Genomic DNA, 6,418 nt, shown 5'->3' with positions numbered 1-6,418 from the left:
TGACAAACTCTAACGAAACCCAAGGAAAGGATTGACAACCCGTTCACTTGCAAGTCGTCGAAAGTTTCCATGCTTCTTGTTCTCTGTAAACTTGAATCAAATTCACATTTCATCTCTGGTGTTTTCATTAAAACGTAGTTGAATTCAAAATCTTTACAAGGAAACTTTGTTGAACACTTAGACGAATTAATATCTCGGAAGAGTATTAATTTGGTTAAGGAAGCAATTGAACCCGATAGGGGATTGTTGCGTTCAAAGCCTTTTAATTAGAGGAATTTACGTTATTTCATTTTCATAATTTATACAAAGTTTAAAGTTGTTTTCTTTGCTTAATGCAAACGAATACATTTGTTTACTTTTCTAAAGAACTAAACGTTTCTGTTTTGCAAATTCACCCTTAAATCAGAAGAGGTTTCTAACATTCATTATATTCTAATCTAATTCTTGTTCTAGCAATTTCAAAGCCAAATCCAATTAAACGATTTTACACATTATAAACCTTAAAAGTAAATCTAACCGATTCAAAATAAGTTTTCGTTAAAAAGCGTTCCCTGTGGGTTCAATATCTTTTATTACTACAAGCGTATACCGTGCACTTGCGGAAATCGCTCAATAAGTTTTTGGCGCCGTTGCCGGGGAACGCCAAAATTTTTAACAAAAATTTAGATTTTTCGTGTTTTATTTCGAATCTAGGTTTACATATACTTATTCAAACTTTTATAATTTAATTATTTTTAATTTTTAACATATTTATTTTTCAAATTCTGTTTTGAAGGTAGTTTCGGTTCGTGCAAGATTTCATGTTCATGCGCAGTTCTCGAAGTTCAGGCATTGCACCAAACCCTTTAGACCTAGAGATTGAAAAAACCATAAAAAAAACAAAAACAAAACTCCCGTAAAAACAAATATCGAGCCAGAAAAAATGGCAAATCCACCAACACTTATGGATTACGCTAGGCTAGGAGTTGCCGGTGTAACCAATAGTATAGTTAGACCCAGAATTTTCGCAAACCAATTTGAAATTAATCCAGCATTGCTTAATATGTTGCAAAATAATGTGACATTTCACGGGTTGCCTAACGAAAATCCTAACACCCATTTGATAAATTTCTTAGAAATTTGTGACACTTTTAAAATAACAGATGTGACTGCCGAAGCAATCAAACTTCGCCTCTTCCCTTTCACTTTGAAGGATAGAGCCAAAGAATGGTTAACTTCTATGCCAGCCGCAACTTTTGAAACTTGGGACCAACTTGCCCAAGCATTTTTATCAAAATATTTTCCATTAGCAAAAACCGCAAGAGTCATAAAAGAGTTAACATTTTTTTCTCAAAATGACAATGAAACCCTTTATGAGGCTTGGGAACGATTTAAAGAACTTCAACGTTTATGCCCACACCACCAATTGCCCGATGCACTTTTAATGCAAACATTTTATAATGGATTAAATCCTACAACTAGAGGTTCATTAGATGCTATGTCGGGAGGGTTATTTATGAAGAAGACATCTGCTCAAGCAAGAGAACTTTTGGAGGAAATGACACTTAACAGCAGTATGTGGCCCGCAGATCGTGGACATATACCAGTGGCGAAACCATCATCCTCAAACACATCATCGGTTAAAGGTGTAGTGAATCTTGATCCAGTTGGGATGTTACAAGCCCAATTTTCTGCCTTATCGCACAAAATTGATAGGTTTATGGCACCGTGCGATCCTAATGGTAATACAATCCAAACAGACGTGGAATATGAAGGTATGAGCGAGATTGAACATGTAAATTTTGTCCAAGGGCAAAACCAAACTAACAACCCTTATTCCAATACTTATAATCCTGGATGGATAAATCATCCTAACTTTAACTGGAGAGATAATAATAATAATGCGAATGCTAATCAAAATCGTACTAATAATTATCAAAATCAATCATGAGATACGATTAGCACTTTATCTTCTAAGATCGACAAATTTATTAATGCTATGAGTGGAAAAATAAGTAATCACGATGATGGTTTTAAATGGATCGAGAATAAATTCGATCAGCTTATTAAAAACCATTCATCTAGCATCCATAATTTGGAGGTTCAAATTGGACAACTTGCTAAATCAATTCCATCCCGCAAAGAGGGAACTCTTCCCAGCCATATGGAGGAAAATCCGAAAGAGCATGTTAAGGCTATCACTCTTCGTTCCAGAAAAAACTACTTAGGTCCGGAAATGCCCGGGGATTCAACTTTACCGGGAACTGATTTACCAAAATCCAACGAAGATATATCCAACACTAAAAATTCACCAATAAACTCAAGTACAAAAACTTTTGTACCCAAACCACCTTTTCCACACAAAGTCCGAAATAAGGACTATGACAAACAATTATTAACATTTTTAGACAAACTTAAAAATTTGCACATTAATTTGACATTTATGGATGTGATTACGCAAATTCCCAATTATGGTAAGTTCTTAAAAGATTTAATTTCAAAGAAAATCAGTTGGGAAGGAGTATCATCCATTTCACTAACTGAAGACTGTAGTTCGATAGTGTCGAGTAATTTGCCTACAAAACTCAAAGATCCCGGATGTTTTACTATTCCGTGTAAGTTGGGAGATATTGAATTCCCAAGTTGTCTTTGTGATTTAGGGGCAAGTATAAACTTAATGTCATTGTCTATTTTTAATAAGTTAGGTTTAGAAGATGATATCAAACGTACCAATATGGTTTTGCAATTAGCGGATCAAACCACTAAAAGACCATATGGTATAATTGAAGATGTGTTAGTTAAAGTCGACAAATTTATTTTTCCTACCGATTTCGTTATATTAGATTTTGCATATGACGTTAATTGTCCACTAATTTTTGGTAGACCGTTTATGAACACGGGACGTGCTCTAGTTGATGTGTCGGAAGGGAAAGTAGTTTTAAGGATAGGAGAAGATAAGATCGAGTTTGATATGAACAAAGCAATGAAATATCCTATAGAGGATTTTGCTTGTATGAAACTTGATTTAGTTGAAAAATGTGTTATTGATATTATTCAAAAAGAAGAAGTAATAGAACCTATAATGAATGAAGAATTAGAAGATAAGGACCCTGAACCTTTGATTCGAGAAGATGGACCAGTTCCGCCTTCAATTGTAATACCCCCTAAATTAGAACTTAAAGAATTACCAAACCATTTGAGGTACGCTTTCTTAGGCGAAGGCGATTCTCTACTTATAATAATCTCTAACAAATTAACACTTGTTCAAGAAGAAAAATTGAAAGAAGTTGTTAGAAATAGAATAGGAAGTATGGGATGGCAAATTTCAGACTTAAAAGGAATTAATCCTAGTATTGTAATGCACAGAATTCACTTAGAAGAAGATAAGCCACCTAAAGCGGATAGGCAAAGACGCTTAAATCTGAATATGAAAGAAGTAGTAAAAAATGAGATTACTAAACTTTTAGACAATGGAATCATTTATCCTATTTCGGATAGTGAATGGGTTAGTCCAATCCATTGTGTACCTAAAAAAGGAGGCATAACTGTTGTAAGGAATGACGAAGGTGAATTAATACCTACACGAACCACAACCGGTTGGAGGGTTTGTATAGACTATAGGAACCTAAACAAAGCAACTAGGAAATACCATTTTCCTCTACCTTTCATTGATCAAATGATCGAAAGGATAGCTGGTCATGCTTTCTATTGTTTTCTAGATGGTTACTCCGGATTCTTTCAAATCTATATTTACCCGGATGACCAAGATAAAACAACCTTCACATGTCCTTATGGAACATTTGCATATAGGAGAATGCCTTTTGGTCTATGTAATGCACCAGCAACATTTCAACGTTGTATGACTGCAATTTTTAACGATTTCATTGAAGATATCATGGAAGTTTTTATGGATGATTTTTTCGTTTATGGAGATTATTTCGATGCATGTTTGCAGAACTTGGATAAAGTTTTGTCTAGATGTGAAGAAACGAATTTAGTATTAAACTGGAAAAAATGTCATTTCATGGTTAACAATGGAATTGTTTTAGGTCATAAAATTTCTGAAAAAGGTTTAGAAGTGGATAGAGCAAAAACCTCAGTGATAGAAAAATTACCCCCTCCAACTACTGTTAAGGGAGTACGGTCATTTTTAGGACATGCAGGTTTTTACAGACGATTTATTAAAAACTTCTCTGTAATTTCCAAACCACTTACTAATTTACTCATGAAAGACTCAACCTTTGATTTCAATGAAGATTGTGTCAAGGCCTTCGAAACATTGAAAACGGCTTTAGTCAGTGCACCCATTATTGCTAAACCCGATTGGGATCTACCTTTTGAAATCATGTGTGATGCAAGTGACTTAGCCGTCGGATGTGTTTTAGGTCAAAGGAAGGATAAGAAACTTCATGTTATTTATTATGCCAGTCACACACTGTCAGGTGCACAATTAAATTACACCACAACCGAAAAAGAAATGCTAGCGGTAGTTTTTGCATGTGATAAGTTTAGGTCATACCTATTAGGTTCTAAAGTTATTATTTATACCGATCACGCAGCTTTAAGGTATTTATTTTCTAAAAAAGATGCAAAACCACGTCTAATTAGATGGGTTTTGTTCTTACAAGAATTTGATATAGAAATTAAAGACAAAAAGGGAGTAGAAAACCTTGTCGCCGATCATCTATCAAGACTCGAAGATGAAAATGGTCCTATAGGTGAGACTATCGGTATACGAGATGATTTTCCTGATGAATATCTCTATCAAATAAAAAATGTCATGTCACCGTGGTATGCGGATATCGTAAATTATCTCGCAGCCAACATTGTTCCGGAAGGATTAAATTTCCAACAAAAGAAGAATTTTTTTTTTTAACATTAAACAGTATTTTTGGGAAGATCCTTTCTATTGAAACACATTTCCACAAGATTTTGATTTGACAAAATCATCCATGATTAAAAGGCAATTAAATTTAGATGCTTTGATTTAATTGTACTAATATGTTTGTTAAATCATGAGTGCAAAAATATATAAAGTAAAGACAGGACAAAAGTCAGCACAAACGAAGCTGAGTAGAAAGGAACTCAGCATGACAGAATAGAAGCTGAGTGGAGCTAAAATTCAGGAACAAAACGAAGCTGACTAAAGCTGAAGACTTCTTCAGGAGTGTTAAATAAAATGGAGCTGACCTTGTAGGAACTCAGCATAAACCGTGAAACATTCGAAAAGAACAAACGAAGCTGAGTAACAGTCAGGACAACATGAAGGATTCGTTCACAAAAAGACAAAGTCTGCAAATCTTCTGCACCAATAATTGGAACCTCGAAGACACCTAAAAGACTAATTCCGAGAGTCATGGGACGTTGGATTATTGGAAACAGACAACTGGCACAAACAAACAAACCAGATGCTAGAAGACAAACCTGACGCCTGAAGAAAACAGAGAAAGGGAATGGATGTGCAGTCTGAATCTTTCCAGAGATTGTTCCCCAAAAGAGCCGTTTTGGTAGCAACGGTCAAGACATTTCAAAACAATCAAGTCCACAGATTTTCTTCTATAAAAGGACAATCGAAGAACTTAAAACGACACTGAAGCATCAAAGAAAAATACAAGAGAGAAAGTTTCAAAAGCACTCAAATACAAAAAGAATCTTACACCGACGTTTCTATTCTATGTGTAAAAGCTAGATTGAGTTGTAATCATCTAAAGTGTTCTTTAGTTCAAAAAGGAACAAGTCTGTGATCAATAAGAATATTGAGAGTGTAAAGCTGAGTGCTTGGTTGTAAGCATTTCAGTAGTAGAGAAATCTAGGTGCTGGGTTGTAGCACTTAGTAGGAGTTTAGTAGACGAATAGAGGAAGGTACTCTTGCATATTCAACTGCCTTGTAATTGGTTTGTGCTCTACCATTAAAGAGCTCAGTATTGGATTCAAAAAGCCCGGAGGACTTTGGGGACTGGACGTAGGCAGAGAGGCCGAACCAGGATAAGTGATATTGAGTAATCTCTAAACTCTCTCTTATAACTGCATTTGTTGTTTGCTTTATTTACTCAGCATATAAATTGCCTAAGCTGATCCTGAGTAAGTAAGTGGTGCTGATTTCGAAGCTGACCTCCAAGAGTGTCAATTCCTAACTCTCAAGGAAACAACTTTGGTCAACATCTGACTAAAGCTGTCCTGTGATATATCTCACCAAGCTGACCAAAGGCTGAGTTAATAAACTCTCAATATAACTTCTGGTCAGGTCAATTAAAACACGAAAAAGTTATATTAGTTCCTAACCCCCCCTTGGAACTAATTACCAGGGACCAACACTTTCTTATTCAGAACTTGTGGTGACATAATGATTAGGAGATGCGTTAGTGAAAATGAATACGGGTCTATAATGTCAGAATGTCATTCTAGTTCTTATGGAGGGCATAACGGCGTTAGTAAAACA

General features: G+C 35.2%; 1 non-coding gene across 1 annotated transcript; it reads right to left on the bottom strand.

Moving 5' to 3' along the window:
* Positions 1-1,300: 1,300 nt before the first annotated feature.
* On the bottom strand, positions 1,301-1,407 carry LOC136207602 (small nucleolar RNA R71). The gene has a single exon (XR_010676735.1). It is a non-coding gene; the product is annotated as a small nucleolar RNA R71 (small nucleolar RNA).
* Between the last annotated feature and the right edge of the window lie 5,011 nt (positions 1,408-6,418).

Source organism: Euphorbia lathyris, chromosome 9 (genome assembly GCF_963576675.1).
Source record: "Euphorbia lathyris chromosome 9, ddEupLath1.1, whole genome shotgun sequence".
NCBI classification, from domain to species: domain Eukaryota; kingdom Viridiplantae; phylum Streptophyta; class Magnoliopsida; order Malpighiales; family Euphorbiaceae; genus Euphorbia; species Euphorbia lathyris.
This window is presented reverse-complemented; position numbering and strand designations above follow the sequence as displayed.